At 44.9% G+C, this 16,774-nt stretch overlaps 1 protein-coding gene across 3 annotated transcripts in view; it reads right to left on the reverse strand.

The window, feature by feature from the left end:
- Window positions 1-16,774, reverse strand: part of Egfr (epidermal growth factor receptor) — a 261,244-nt gene that overhangs the window by 109,774 nt on the left and 134,696 nt on the right. Inside the window, exon 1 of one of the 3 annotated variants that reach the window (XM_076791254.1) lies at window positions 5,220-6,251. The exons of the other annotated variants lie outside the window; for them this stretch is intronic. The gene's annotated coding sequence lies outside the window, so the exon portion shown is untranslated. Of the gene's footprint in view, window positions 1-5,219; window positions 6,252-16,774 lie in introns of those variants that run through there. 3 annotated transcript variants of the gene reach the window in all.

The following is a 16,774-nucleotide window of genomic DNA, read 5'->3' on the forward strand; positions in this document are numbered from 1 at the left end:
TCTTTTTCCGATTTCAGCTCAGAAATTTTCAATTGGATTTATGTCTGGACTTTGCGGTGGAGTAGTTAACATATGTGGTGTGTTATATATGATCCATTCTTTCACAATTCCTACAGTATGCTTGGGATCGTTATCTTGTTGGAAGTGGAAGTCTTCCAATAATCCTAATTTGCGGGCACATTCTTTAAGGTTGTTCCTTAAAATATTTAAATACTTATATTTATCGAGTATTCCATCAATGAATACCAAATTTCCGGTGCCACTTGCTGCCATGCACCCCCACACCATAACCGATCCACCTCTATGTTTCACTGTTTGGTGTAAATTTTTAATTTCCAATTCCGTATTTGGTTTTCTCCAAACATAATTTTGACCATCTGAGGCAAAGATGTTAAATTTAGACTCATCCGAAAAGATGACTTTATCCCAGAAAAAATTATCTTTATTGAGATATGTTTTTGCAAACGCCAGTCTTTTTTTCGATTTACCGCATTAATATACGGCTTCTTTCGTGGTACACTGCCATGAAAATCATTATTTCGTAAGATTCGTCGACATAATTCGGAATGAACTTCTTGATGAAACATATCAGCTACCATATTTATGAGTTTAGGAGCGGATATAGTAGGATCTTTTTTTATTTCGCGAATGATAATTTTCTGTTCTCTTTCAGTTAACTTCTTTCGTCGACCTGATCGAGCGTTGTTCGCAATTGTTCCTTCATTTTTTGATTTTTTAATAATGTAATGCATCGTAGACTTACTTCTGTTTATAATTTCTACAATCTCGTTATATGATTTTCCATCCTTATGCAATCGAAGTATCATTTCTCTTTCACACTTTTGTGTTTCTGACTTTTTAGTCTTCATTTTAACTACTACTGTGCACAGTTCTACGTTTGCTGTTACGGAAACGATGCCTTAACATCAACTGAACGTACCAATGTTTTCATTTAGTAGTAATGTGTACATTCCTTTCTAAGAAAGATGAAAACATATCAACAGCGTTACAGCGTTCGAATACTTTTGTGAGTCACTTATTACGCGTGTTTCTAATAAATATATCATAACTTCTGTCTACGCTGTTCAATCCTTTTCAAATTTTACTGACATAATCTTGCGACTTCCCCCTTACTACAGATACCAAATTGTTCTATACAGATTAGTTTAGTACATCTTATTTTATTCATTAAAATTTGTAAACGTAAGCGTTCGAATACTTTCGTGAGCCAATGTAGGTACCGTTCGTGCAATCTTTCGGAGCAGTGCGCCCAATTCTTTACGGTTCTATCTAATCCTAATCTATCGAGCGATACGGAAATCACACAGTCGACGGAATTACAAAAAGACGACACGATCTTCGTTCGTGTTGGAGTGGAGGCTTGTTTTCGTCCCGTATTTTCCAGGACGTGTTCCGCGGAGCAAAGGGTAGCTAACCGGCCGAGGGAAAGGAAGAAGGTGGACGTTTCCCCCGGTAGCCGGAAAGGTTTGAAAAGGTAAGTCACCTAATGGTCCGGCGAGGTGGCAGATGTCACATGGCCACGGTGGCGGCCGGCCGGATGTTTTTCAAACGGGCGTTTTGCCGGGAACACGAGCGCACGGCTTCTCTTCTTACCCCGGCATTCAAGTCTCCCCGGCTGTTACTGACGATCCAGCGAACATTAGGCGGCCTCTAGATCCCGAGAAAAGACCGCGCCAAGAAGAAATTCCAGGCTTGTGCAATTCGCCTGTTCGGAGGCCTGGATATAGCCGCGGAGTTTCGTATTTACGTGTGTGTAACGAGCTCGCGTACCAATTGGAACGTGGCGTATCGGGGGAGCAAGGAAATCATGCTCGAAGTATTCCTTCGAACCGATGTCGAAAGGAGAAACTTATCGGAGGAACGCTCGAGACCTAGATAAAGAAAATACCCGACGAAGCGTGACGGACAACGTATTGTAAAAGAAAAGCAACTAAATTTTTACTCCGGGTTTCGCCTAATCGAAACATCGGTTTCGATGCATACAGCTATGTCCAGACGGAAACGACAGCGAGCAACTTTTTATTCGGTAAAAAGAGAAGGATGCGACGAAAAGTTGCTCGATGTTGCTACGGTGTGGACACAGCTTTACCTTACGACGATTATTAAGCGAGTATGAAATATCTGTTATTCACGGCTGAGAATATACGTTGGCTAATTTGAATCGTACAGAGTGTTGCAAGTTAATGATCTTTTTACTTGATTGCTATTTAATAGAAGATTTCGAAACTTTATTTTGACGTAGCATAGCCTATCGATAGCTTATCGATGGGTTTTGGTAGATAAAGTGTTAATGGAACAATCTCTTCGAAACATCGAAACAAATCGCTACCAGTACTTGAGAAGGTTTGGATTGATATCATCTGTTATTTAGACAAGTATCTGCAGACCTTACGCAGGGTCGTATAACAATTTTTGTTCGCCCTGATCATTGGGTGCTTCGCAATTTTGCGTGTGTTGGTGCATAAAATCCTAGAAGGTACAGACCATAATAGTCATGAAGTCGACACCTTTACCGCTCGAGCTTATCCCCACCGCTACCGCGGCGGGTCACCAATGATGGTTGAATAAAACGTTTCAATAATAAAGATAAGCATTCAAAGAATGGCAGTATCGGGTGTGTTAATTTCAATGCTGTATCTCTGTAAAAACCTGAAAGTTGTCAGGTACACGAGCGATCGAGTGAATACGAAAATAGTGAAACAATTCTGAAACGGATGAGAGACCGTTGCTCGACAAATCTGCGTAAGATCGGGTGAATCGTCTGCGAAGAAACTGATTCCTGAAACGAAATTCTTGAAAGGTGAGTCGCTGGTTAAACTGGCCAGCGCGGAGGCTCGCCGACGTGAAAATCCTCCTGAAATGTAGACGAACCGTTTACATTCGCTCGGTGGATCGAATGCACCGTTAATCCCCAAGCCCGATACACTTCTGACACGAAGAGATCGTATTGCGATGGTAACCGCTGCGCCGCGCCGCGTCGCGTCGCGTCGCGCGAAATCGGAGTAAGGTCGATCGAGCGCTAATTCAGCTCGCGATCGGCACAGGGACACGAGGACACGTTTGCCCGTGGCACCGGTGTCAAGATGATCAAGAGGGATCGGCGGTGCTGTCGGTCCCGCGGGGTAAAAACCGATATATCTGGTCACGTATCGTCCGCGACAGCGAACAAATGGTTCCGCGGATCTGTTTACGTTCGGGGTCAGAATTTATGGGGCGAACGTGCGTCGCGGGCTGGCGCGCACGTGAAAGTCTCTCTAGCCAGCAGCGATTTCGACGAAGAAACACGGCACCGATCGGCTGGCCGGCCCTTTATAAATCTTTTGGCTGGAAAGCCTGCGAGCCTCGGTATGCTCGGCTTTTTACCGAAAACGCGCGCGACCCGCGGCGCGGCTCGGCGCGGCGCGGCGGTGCAAAGCGCGTCACAGAAACGACAACGTCTCGGGCCAGGATACTCCCGGCCTGTGTTGCACGAGGGAAGAATGTACGCAAGAAATGTTAAGGCGTGTCGATCCACCGTGTCTCGGAGACTGTGTCTTTCGACGCCGTTTCTCCAGAAACTTTCGCCATCGCCGCGCGAACGCGCTCGAGCCGCCAGATCGAGCGACAAACTCTGCTGTAGCCAAACTAGACCGTACGGAAGCTTCGGAGAACCTTGAAGACACTCCGTTCTACGAGATCTGTAGTCGGTCGGAGTCATCGTGTCGCGGATGCTATACTTTTCTTGGGAAACCCTAGACGTTGCTTCGTGAAAGCAACTAAACTGCGACGTCGAGCGGGAAACTCCCTAACAGACGAATTAGATCATACAGAAGTTTTGGAGAAATTCGATTAATCTTTCCGAATCCGAAATTAACGTATTTCTGCGTATCTTGGACAATGTAGTCTGTTACGTGTCTATACACATATCACTGTTTGCAGACAAACAGTTTCTTAAGAGAGAAACAATGCTATTTTGCACGGCTTATACGGATATTGGCTTCATTACGCTTTACTCTTCGTCTAATGTGTTTACTCTATGATTAACGCTTGTAAATTGAGTGTATTAGCATATGAAGTAAACAAACAAGTCTCATGTAAACAAAGACTACTGTAAAGCATAGTCTTTGTTCACATAGATTCTTTCTCCTTTGCTTATTGTAGCCAAATAACATTGTATATTACATATAGAAAAATTGTTCGCGATTCTAATAACCGTGCGCAATAAATTCATAATAATGGTTTTTATTATCCCACCACTAGATCATAAAACAATAATACTTTTCTGGAGGATTTTTAGAATTGAGTCAGTTTTACTTCTTACTGTATAGTACGAAAAAACGGTTCCGATTTAATACGATCCAAAAATTGTGACAGCCCCACTATAACGCGATGCTCGTCACGGTTTTCAAACAGCACCATCTACTAATCACCAAGCACCATCTACTAGTAATAGAGGAGGATTGATTATATTATATTTCTCTTTAAAAGCTTTAGACAATGCCGCGTGAACATGTTCGAGAGTGATCAAACTCCTGCAGCGCCTAATGGAGAGGATAGGCTACAACGAAGCAACGAAGAACTGTAAACAAGTTCCAACGATGCTATTGTTTGAAAACTAATCAGTGGATATTACCAGGTTAAGGAAGCGAAGCTTCTAACGAGGCAGATAAATTGCAATGAGACATCGGAAAGCTATGGAGAACTTCCAATTGTATTATTACCGTGTTAGAGAAGCTGTGTATTGAAATCTTGCCGCTTCTGCTAAACAAGCCAGCAAACAGTAAAGGATACAAAGCTGTGGAGACATTCTAGTCGATAGAAGATATCAAGACGGACTAACTGTGTCTTTCCTCAGACACTTTGGCTACCTGCACTCGACTAAACTTTCGCATCGTCTAGAAGGCGGAGTACACCATAGTGAATCATCGAACATCCCAGATGTCCTATCTATGCTCCAAAACTTTAGATCGGTGCAATCTTCTAAATCAGGAAGACGCGCCTCTGATTATAAACTTGCGTGCATGTTTCTGTTCATCGTTTTCGTGTGTCTATGGAGAACTGTGGAGAGGCACCACCAGTCCCACCAGTTTGCAAGCTACTCCAAGCTAGTGCAACGTGTTCGCGAACGAAACACGGGCCAAGTTTGCTAGTTAACAGATGGAAGCACGAGTTTCCATCGGAGTGCGTGGGTTTGTTTCGAGGGGAGAAAAATCACTCACCGATTCAGAGGCGATCATTCGGCCGTCGAAATATCCAAGGCGAGGCATTCGACACGTCGCGTCGCGCGTACGAAACTTCAAGGAAACGAACGTTCACTTTCAAAACAAGCTGCCGTGTCTCCGTAGTTTTGCGCGTGCACCACACTCTGAGCATTCGGTACAACTATTGCACTTTCACAGAAACGACGTTCCACGGATGAAAAGGCAGGGTCCACGTGGTTGGTCGGAGGGAAATCGAATTTCACTCGATCGGCGCACGCTCGCGGATCGAACGCGATCGAGGAGAGTCACGAGCGGGTTTGGCCACGCGCGATGTTAGTCAGCGGACGCCTCGAGACGGGCGCGTCCATGAGATCAACTGATCGCGGTACCACGCGAGATCGAGTTTACGCGGCGCCGATAAGAGGCGGAGGAGCGAGCGAGCGAGCGCGCGCGCTCGCGCTTGTTATCACTGTCAAACACGTTGACGGCGCAGTCCGCCGCGTCCGCCTGGCATCGCTTCCACGAACCCGTTCTCGGCCGTCTCGAGTTGCCGAGCGCGGGAGAGAAACGGATTCCTTTGTCGTTCCTTCGAACACATAAAATCCGAAAGTTTATCGTCGACGTGTTCCCCCGGGCAACCTGTTTCCTCCCCGCTGACAACAATACTTCGCGAGGAGAGCTAGCTGCCGCCGCTGTCAACCGATTCCCCTCGGTCCAGGCTGCGCTGCGCCGCGCGCTAGTGTCCTGGCTTCGCAGTTCGCCGCGGTATCCACCCACGATTCGTCTACCCGAGCCTCTTCTCCGATGCTCCTAAACGAACCGACGACGAACGACGACGACGAGCCGGTGTCGGTGAGACCAGCTAGGTTGTTTCACGGATCACTCGCGATTTCACAGGTACGTCCGACGACGACGACGACGGGAGAACGAAGGAACACACGCGCCCGACCGGCGATCCACACACGAGAAAGGAAGAGGCGGCTTTCACGAGAATTCCTGCCGATCTTTCGAGGCCTCCTCTTCGGTCCGCGCGTCTCACCTTGCGGAGAGCGAGTCTCCAGGTCGGCCATGCAACGACGCACAGGTCCACGCTGGGCAGCAGTCTCTCCTCACCTCTCGTACACCTTCGGGCCTCTCCCTTTCCACCTTTCTACCACCACCACCGGGCGCGCGGTACCGCCGCGCCACCACCACCTTATCCACCTAGCCACCACTACCACCGATGGTACCTGGAGTCGCCACCACCGGAGTGGAGTGGAGTCGCTCTCCACCTTCTCCTTCGCCGCCGTCAGACTTCCTCGCCTCTCTCTTGCCACCCCTCTCGACCGACCAGAAGACAACTCCTAGCTTCCTCTTTCTCTCTCTCGCTCCTTCACTCTCTCTTTCTCTCTATCTCTCTCTCTCTCTCCTCGTCCTCTACCTGCTCTCCTCGGCCCCCGCCTCGTTGATCTCTCTTCTCTTCAACGTGCTGCTCTCTCTCTCGCCTTCCTCTTTCTTTTACCTACTCCTCCTACTACTCCTCCTTTTCCTATACCGAGAGTCCTTCTTCGTGGATCACTCGGTTTCTCTACTTTGCTCCTCTAGCCAGGTAGAGCGGCTAGGTATCTCTACGAAGAGACGCGAGGGGCAAGGGGCACAGTGCCGGCCTTTGTCGCTGCGGGGAACGGCTTCCCTGTGTTCGACGCATCGCCGCACATGATCCCCCTCGCCTCTATACACCTGAGGGTTGCAAGCGGTGCATCTGCACTCCGAAAAAACATGTGCTACGACCGATCGCCCGCTACCAGGACCGCGGAGATTCCCGGGGTTGGAGGTTGAACTTCAAAGGTCGTTCGAGCTGGACGAAGCGTTCCCGATCGATAGACTTCCAGGATACCAAACTAAGCTTTGGAGGCAAGTGCGTGGAATATTTCATTAACTTGAAGCTCTAAGTGCAATGTTTAATCAACTTGTAGCTCTAGCTGCTTCGAAAGGCTCGTTGCTGTTTCGGGAAACAATTTTGCGACGACCATCGGTAGAAAATCGCAACTGATCCTTGGCTGACGGACGTTTACACTTTGAAAGGAGCTCTTTATTGCACGAGACGTCGCACAGTGGATACCGGGGGTTTCCCGTGCAGCTGCACGGCTCGAGGGGAATCCCGGAAGCGGTATGTATCTTGTTAAATATCGTGCCCGAGCAAATAGAATTTTCCTTCGAATTGTAGCTTGGGAATGGCGAATTGAGATCTTGTTGGAGACTGAACGGCCGCTTGACCTTGGCAATGCGAGGCTGCAGATAAACCTTAAGCCAAATCTAAATATTTGACGGTCCGCTTCAGGTTTCTGAATCTACGGTGAGTAGCGAGTAGTTTAGAATATTTTTATGAAATTAAAAATGAGGAAACAAGCATTAAGGTTGGGCTGTGCAACTAATATTTGTACACCGAAAGGTAATTGAAGCTTAATTTTAGGCAGCTGATGGATTAGCTTAGATCACTGTAAATCGAAGAGACTACATTGCTGAATGATGCATTCGCGTTTCGTGTCGCTAATAGTTATTCTAAGAGCTTCTCCTCTAAAAATGGAAGCCCCTATAACACAATGGTCTGTACAAATCGCGTCAACTTGAAAGGATTCATCGAAAATTTCGAAAGTCTCCTTGAATACCATCCACGACTTACAACCGGCTGTAACATGTTTCCTAGTCAATGGCATCGCAAACTATCGCGAGGTGCTATGAAGTTTCTCAAGCATTTGCATGAGCCGCCATCGCCACGAAACTGGTCCCATTGTTTGTTTACATAATCAGCGTGAAAACGTTCGGCGAGCGGTGAGCCTAATCGAGCAGCGAGCCACGAGAATGTGGCGTCGCGTTACGTAAATGCCAGCTCTTCGCGATCTCCAGGCGTGAAAACACGTCTCGCGTTCTGTTTCTCGGAAGAATCCGCGGCGGCTCGGCTCGGCTCAGCTCGGCTCGGCTCGGCGACGCACAGTGTGGTATTTGGCCCGAAAAGCCGGAAAAAAGTCAATTTCAAAAATTTAACGTAAACTGTAACTTTTTTATTGCTCGAAGTTGTTGAACGTGTGGAGAACAATGAACTAAATTTTTTTTATTCATTTGTAAGTTTATGAATCTCTAAACTTAATCGAAAGTCAAGAGATTCTATGACTTGTATTGCCTTTCCAATCATGCTATAACATATCGTACATTTATGAGTGATTTTTACATGCTTTAAAAAGGCTGCGTAATTTTTTGCATTATCGATATCTTTTAGGTAAGTATGGACTACACTTATTTATATAGTTATTAATATTTGTATATGATCAATAATTCAGAAATTATTTTTACAATTATAAGACTTCATTAACGATTTTATTATGGTTCTGAGTGAGTCCCGATGGTCTTTTTGGTCTCATTATATTCGGTAGAGATTTGTGATTCCAAGCTAATAAAGTTTGGTTCCGGATTTGTCCGTATTGACGTTTTATAGCTAATTTAGTATTAGCGTTTAGAAGTGTTTTACGTACGCCTGTACGTCGTAATTAATAGTAATAATTTAAAAATATTCTTAAAATACATATCTACTTATTAAAACACTTCATAATCTACATATTTTACATCATTTTAACATAATTTACGTGTAAAAATACTTTTTCCAGCTTTTCGGTGCACGTACTCCACAATCGCCACGATTTTTCAAGGGTTTCCGATAATCTGAGGAAAAAAAGGTTCGAACAAAAGATTAACAGTATTCGGATGTCTAAAAATTTCAATACATAAAATTTCGGAAAAAATTTTTTTATAAAAAGTGAGAATCAATTTAATTTTTTAACTGTTACGATATATTTTTGATTTCATAATGTTATAGCTGATGTTAAGACGAATTCGACGGCCTACTACATTATGGCATTCAGCCTATACAGGGTCATCCGTTTTTAAACGGCCAAACGTCAACCAGCTGTAGAGGACCCCAAATGGAACAACTTTCACCCCTAACACTTTTTTTGACTCGAAGTTATTTCATTCAGTCTCCACGGCGTGCCCCATGTAAAAAAAAACCAAGATCCAAAGGTCATACAAAAAAGTTGACTGAATAAAAAAGATGCCCCTATTTATTTTAAACCAAACAAAGGAAAAATCATCAAGATACATAATTGCAGTCCTAATATATTTAATCTTAAGTGAACGCAAAAAATGACGGGTTTTTGCAATTATCTAAAAATCAAGACCGAATCAAAAAAAGTGTTAGGGGTGAAAGTTGTTTCATTTGGGGTCCTCTATAGCTGGTTGACGTTTGGCCGTTTAAAAACTGATGACCCTGTATATAACGCTTAAATAATTTTTTCCGGCTTTTCGGGCCAAATACCCCACTGTGCGACGGTCCCGTGGAAGCTGAACATTTTCAAAGTTGCATCCGCGCGGCCATCGGCACGGCGATCATTCGCTTTTTCCGCGAACAACGCCGGCACCGTTTTACCATAAATATGTAATAATCGGCCGCGCCGCCTCGACAAAGAACCTCGGCGATTCCTCGGCCCGAGGTCTATCGCCTCGGAGCGAGAACATTCTGCGCCGATAAATGGCGGAAAAAAGAGGCGGACGTACCGTCGAACTAAAGGTCGGGCTGGAATACCAGGCCGCCGTGGAAAATAACGGGGATTCCTTTAAAAACGCGAATGTTAAACATAGACGGCCGTAGTTCCGGGTACCGAGGCTCGAGACGCTACTTAAACATTCCTCCCGTCGATGGCGGCATTGTGGCCGACCGCGTTGCACTTTTTCGAATGGTTACCGACAGTTTCAGGTCTCGCGATTTGCAAGCGAGCTCTTCCGTCAACAGTAACTCACCCCAATTGTTGCATACGAATACAAAGCGCTTGAGCGTCGAATACAAAGCTTGCTTGTCAATACTAATGGGTCCTGTTGGACCCATTCAAATTTTTATTTATTCATCGCCGTTACGATTTTGTTTAACCTAGTCAATATTTTGAAGGTCATTTTATATTTTAGAAAATTCTGTCGGAACATTTTGGTTGAGCTTGACCGCTTTTTGAATAGGCATTCTTTCGAACGAGGACTGCGACAGGGTTAAATTTTTGAATGTCACCTTGATACGTACAGCGAGCCGAAAAAGTATTTATTTTGAACTGTTACAATTTCTCCACCCGTTTTATGCAACAGAAATGCGGAACGAGTTCAGTCTTGCAAAGCCCTCGGGGTGCACACCTGTTGACAGCATACCTTTCCTTCAAAGTTTCATGAAACGAGCAATAAGAAGGAGAAGCAAAAATGTTTATTTGCAAAACTAAAACTGACGTTAAAAACACTAGAACAACCGGACCCGTCAAAATGGTGGATTCAGGTTCTGTATGTCGCGATCATTGAGATTGGTAAGACGTGTTCGTGGACAAGTATCGTAATTATTTATTGAGACAATGACTCGGTAAACGCGGTCTTGTTATTTTCAAAAGACAATGCAAACTATCATCGTGGCGAGAAGTTTCTCCGAATCTGTGGAATCTTCGGGATGGAGAGAAAGTTTCTGGAGTACCCTGTGCATCTTCCCATAGAAATTTGAAAAGACGTGGACGGGGGTGACTTCTCCGCTGTCGGCAGGTGCCAGTCGATGCTCCGTTTCGATCCATTGCCCAGCCCCCGAACCCCTGACAAACCACACCGAACCCACCCTTGACATTTTTCACTCGAACACTGACGCGTGCATTGTTCTGTTCGAGTGGTTTGTCTATTTCCGCGGCATTATTTGCCATTGGGGCCTTCGCCCCCACAAAAAGAGTCCCTGCGGGGACTGTAACAGGCGTAACAACCCCGAACAATGCCGCAAAATTTCGGAACAACCTGGTCCGATTCCATTTGTCATTGTGCGGGAGTTGCCTCCTACGAATTGTCTTCTCCTTTCCCTTCGACTTCTTCGAACGAATCCCTTTACTTAGAACTTTGTCGATAATCTTTCACAATCCGTTGCTGAGACGCTGTGTCGTTTTATTAATCCCCATTGGTACCCCCACAGTAATTGGGTGCCTTACCGTAAGGGTTGCTGGAATCCATTCATATAATTATGGTACATTAGGCTCACGCATATCTACAATTTCAAGCATAGCAGTTTAACCTCTTAACTTGTACGCTCGAGTTAATTCGAGCGCGCTAAATAGGCCAAACTGTGCACACTCGAGATAATTCGAGCGGCGTTTATGCTGCTATAATTTTTCACACTCGAATATAATCGAGAATTGAAAATAACAATGTGAAAGCAAAGAAAAAACATCGTTTTATTGATATTTATCATTTGCATGGGATTGTAAGCTATAACACCTATTTATTCAAGAATAAAATATAGCCTTTTTCCATGGAACAAAAGCGCGGTATATCAAAAATTGATTTTTTTGGCCAGTTTTAAAAAAAAAACTGTGCGTTAAGGGGTTAATGTTCTATTTAATGAACTACCGTACCGTACAAGGTGCGGTAAATTTAAATTGTAACACATTCGTCAAAAATGCCTGCACGTCCACAAAGAACCACCAGGAAGTATCAAGAATATTTACAACTCGAGAGAGATTCCTCCACCCAATTTAAAAAACCAAAAAATGTTATTGACAGTTTTACGAAATTTCTGACACGAACGAAACGTTATATTTCAGAAAATCAGAACTAATGCGCACTGTCAGCCAGCAGCTCGACGAAATAAATTCGCCGGCGTTCGCGACAGTCCGAGGAATGCAGGGTCAAGAAAAAGAAGCACGCTAAAACGATTTCTTCGTCTCTCGATATTGCCCCGGATTGAGAAACGGCGATGCACTTTTCACGGCGTCGCTAATTGTCGGCCGGGCAGATTGCCCCATGACGATAATGGCGATCGCACGAGTCCACCAGGAATCAACAGGTGGTTTTATGCGCGCGTGGGCCTAAATTTAGCCGCGACATAACCGCTCCTACTCCCTTTCTTCGACTCCCCCTCCGTCGTCGAATTTGTCTCTTTCTGTAGTCCGCCCTTCGGTGTCTCGCAGTGGTCCACACCGTCGTTCCAGTGGTCCAAGTGTTGGGGAGGGGAATTTCTTCTTTTTTTTTGTTTTGGTGAAAAATAACAAATATTTTTGCCTCTTTCTAGGCCACTTTAGTATGTAACACGCTTTAATCATTTTTATTTTGAAAATATAAACGACATCATAGCGAACATGGACATTCAGAGCTGTTCTGTAACATTCTCAGAAGAACATTAACTCTCGTTTCCTCTTGATTTTGACTTTCCCAAACCTTCCCGTTTGAAACCGAATGCTACCTCGATATTTAACGCGCGGCCTGCGAAACCATGCGTTTTGCTCGGTTGGAAAAATCGTATCGCGGTCGACGCGTGCAATTAAGTGGAAAGTTTCCCTAGGAGGAAGTGGGAGGCACGGTTGGGCGACAATAATCGCGAGCCAATTAGCTATGTAGGAATTCCATTCAGTTGGCGTTGATGTAAGAGACGCAAAGTTGCCGGTGACTTAATCAATGTTTTTCCTTAGTCGATGTGGGATCGACGGAAATGCGTTGGGTTGATTTTTATGCGTGGTGCCGCGAAACGCGAGTGTGCGCCGTCTGGTTTGTACGCGTGAAACGTTATAGATAATAATTCAACCATAAAAATGCAACTCATTCTTGACACTAGAACGACCGGAGCAGTCAAAATGACTGCTTCCTAATTTTTTCTTTTACAATTACTGACATTGTAAAAATGTTTTCATCGGAAATTTTTTAATGAACCTCTTCATTGAAGCACATATTACTGTTATGCGAGACTACCGGACTTATCTATTCTCTATAGATAAGTCAGACAAATAGATGAGTCAGAACTCACGGGCTTTCTCATCTACTAGACTAAGGCAAAATTACTCACCGGTACAGAGATTTCATGTTAAAGTCCAACCCTGCGAAAACTCCGACCTCCACGTCATTCCCTATCTCTAAGGGCTAGTGTCATCCATCCCCACCAAACTTCCATAGTTGTACTCTTATATAAGGCCCTGCGAAAGGGCGCGGACAGAGACAGAGAAGAAGCTACAAGTAGCCCGTCAGTCGACTCGTTTGTTACAAAGTTATTCGTCGTGTACAAAAATCGCTTGTATTCTTGCTTGGCGACCTATTCCCAAATAAACCTAAGTTGTGCTGGAAGAGTTTGGAGTTTATTCGAGGATACTCTTCATCTACCCCTTCCTGCGGCATAACATTACGATAAAAGTTGTCACTGTTACCAAGCAATATACGTCAGTCGCATTTATTGCTCGGTCGTTCTAGTGTTAAAAGGTTATTCCGTGTGAAAGTGTGTACGGAGACTCTTTTGACTGACTGTAGGTATCTCGATGTCCGAAAAAGTCTGTAGGAGGATGGTATCGAGCGGTTTCCAGACGTGTCCAATCGAGGACAATCATTCCGCCGGTAAGGACGACGATGACGGTCATAAGGAAGCGCGAGATCAATCTCTATGGCGGCTAGCCGGACGTCACGCGGGGCAGGGCCAAGCTCGTATCTCGCGCTTCGACGCGCGATTTACAGCTGGCGCGTTGCTTTATTCGCCAACCTGTTCTCCGTTGGTTCGGTCGACGGTTCGCCGAGAGGAACGCTGAACTCGCATTCCTCTTGCAAGTTGCAACGCCGCGCGCCGCGCCGCGCCGCGCCGTACGCGAATCAGATAAAAGTGCACGCTGGAAAGTATACATACACAGTCTACACCGCGCGGCCTCCTCGGAGACTTTGAAGAATCGGAGGAACGATCCCCGGGGATCGCCGGGACGCGGGTGCGTTATGCCCAACCGAGATTTTCGATAGGACAGACCGGCATTAAATTTCCCTCGGATCCGATGCTCCGTCGATTCCTGTTCCCGATCGTTTACTCCCGTCGCACACTGAGACGAAACGATCTGATAGCGATCTGAAATCGTTTTTCGTAATATTCTAAATTAGAAAACAAATCGTGTTACTTGAGAGAGAATTAAACTCCATTTTCTCTATTTCCAGGAGCCTGTAATTTTCATAAAACAGTTCCGGAGTTACAGTTCTAGTAACAATCAACGGGCTATCCTGGTTTTGAATGGCATTTTTTTCAAAAGAACTATTCAATTTTCCCAACATTTCTGGATATTTGAAATAAATTATTTCTTTAAAGTAAAAGCGATCACAAGATTCCACGTGTCCAAAATCATTAAAATTCTTTTGCAACTCCGTTCTTTGCGGATTTTCTGTATAAAATGATTGTCTTTATTATCCGGCTTGGTCCGAAACGAAAGAGGAAATAATCACATTCAACTGGATTAGCCAGTCATAATGAGCTGAGGCGCATTTCGGGACCCTAGATTCTAGACCACAGGCGCATACATAACCGTATAAACTTTTTTGTTTTGTACATGGGAGATTCTGCAAGCTATAGGTGCTAAACTCTCAAGGTTATTGGGATGGAAAATGTTGATATAATATTTTAAATGATATGTAGGTTAAACCGGAATTGTTGAAGTATTGTAGTTCATTTAAAAAATTTAATTAGAGATAGTTGATTAAGTAACCGATCGATTCGACTAGGAATAGAGTGAAATAGTGACAAAGCACCCTCGGACGATCTCTCGCCGTGAACTTCTCATCTGTTCGGTCTCTCCTCGGGGGACTCCGGCTCCGAGTATACCACGGGCATAGAACGTTGACTATAACGCTGGCCAGAAGAGAATACCGGTTCGGAAAGTGCAGTGGCGCCGCTACCCGAGGAATTCGCGTTCGGAAAAAATTGCACGGGTCAGCCGGATTTGAATAAAGCTCGTGTCGCAAAGCTCATTCGACTGGTCCACAACGCGTTCCTTGGATTCCGGACATCGAACAACCACGCGGATTTTTGTTCGGAATCGTGTTCCCTTGCCATTCCGATTTCTTCCGGAATTGCGTCCATTAGTCTCTCCAAGCACCGAAAAAATTGATTCATTTTTGGGACTAACGCCCGTGAGGTTCCGAATAAACGCACTCTTGTTACTTTTATAAAGCGATACAAAATAGTCACATTTTGAAAACTCGAGTCAAAGTTGATGAACATTTAATATGAAAAATTGGGACAAAATTGTCAATATCTTAAAAAAAGTTTTGTGGGGTTTGAAAGGCCTTGTAGTACTATACGTATCTTGTAAAAATCCAATTAACACGTTGACTGCCATGTCACCCATATATGGGTGACGGAATTATTTGTCCAGGTTTTAAAATGAATTTTTACACGTTAATTTTGATATGATACGATACTTTGATTTTATGGAAGTTTTTAGGTTTCTAGTTTGGCAGTCAAAGTGTTAATCGAGTAAACGTACAGCGAATAGAACGTTATGTTCGATTTTACGCTTCAGTTTTAACAATAAATGCATATGTTTAGTAAAAAAATCTGGGTAGTATTTGAAACTACATTGTACTACTGAGTTCTACGACAAAAATGTTTTTCAGATTTTATACTTCGAAAATTGGACTTGTTAACATTGTCTCCGAACACTGGCATCGCGTGCACGTGGCCGGGGCGTTCGGTCTTGCCGCGCGCCGACCAAAAAATTGAAAAACCTTCGAAAACGCTGTCAGAGCGGAGCGAGCCAGGCGTAAATCTGTCCGGAGGGATTCTCGCGACCGAGTGGCCATCGACGAGCGGGGAGCACGCGGTTTACCAGGAAAGATTGAGCGCCGGTTCCAGGAACTCGTTAATAATAATCCGCGGCGGAATTATTTATTTAGTCCATTTGCAGGTTCGGGGTCTGTCTTGGCGCATGACGCCGCCGGTAATGAATCCTTCGCATACGCCGGTGAGTTACAACGGCTCGCGGGGCCCCGGACCGAATATACCTGCCTGGACCGAGCTACAGGACCGTGCAAAAGATGCGCCGCGAGGATAACACTGTCCGGAGAGAGCCAATCGTCCTTTTATTTTCTCGGTTCGTCCGTTCCACCCGCCTTTCCCGCCTTCCACACTCGCCACGCTGCTGCTGCGAACGCGTCTTCTTGTTCTTCCTCTCTCCTGTCTATACACCCTTTGTCCCGGACTTCGCGTTTTACTTTGCTGCTAGCGTCGCCAGCTATTGTTCACCGCGTAGAAAATCGAACGACCGTCTGCGTGAACGTCCCGCGCAAAAATCGTGAGACTTTTTCGTCCCTCCGGAAGGGTTGCTCGGGCTTCGGCGAGTTCGCACGGATATTTTGGTCTCAACCCCTGCCGACTCGCCAACTCACACCTACCAGACGTCTGTGAGTAGATCGTTCGATAATTACTTTTAAACAAATCCTAGTAATTTTTATCTAAATACACTCCGCGACAAAAAGATAGCACATTATCTAATTCTGTTAATTCTCGCAAATACAATCGAATAACAACAGTTCCCGTATTATATATCACCGTTCAGTTAGCAATGAGTTGTATCTGTTCAGGGTAAACACTCGTTTTCTGTTTATAGGTTGAACTTTAAGCCGAAAACGTAAACAGTAGTGCTGACTGCTGCGTCAAAATGATAGCACAAAGTCAAAATTGTGTATTTTCCGTCAGCGTGAAGGCGCCAATCTGTTCACATCGGCGAGTAGTTAAGATTGTTCGT

Source organism: Halictus rubicundus, chromosome 7 (assembly GCF_050948215.1).
Source record: "Halictus rubicundus isolate RS-2024b chromosome 7, iyHalRubi1_principal, whole genome shotgun sequence".
Taxonomy (NCBI): Eukaryota; Metazoa; Arthropoda; class Insecta; order Hymenoptera; family Halictidae; genus Halictus; species Halictus rubicundus.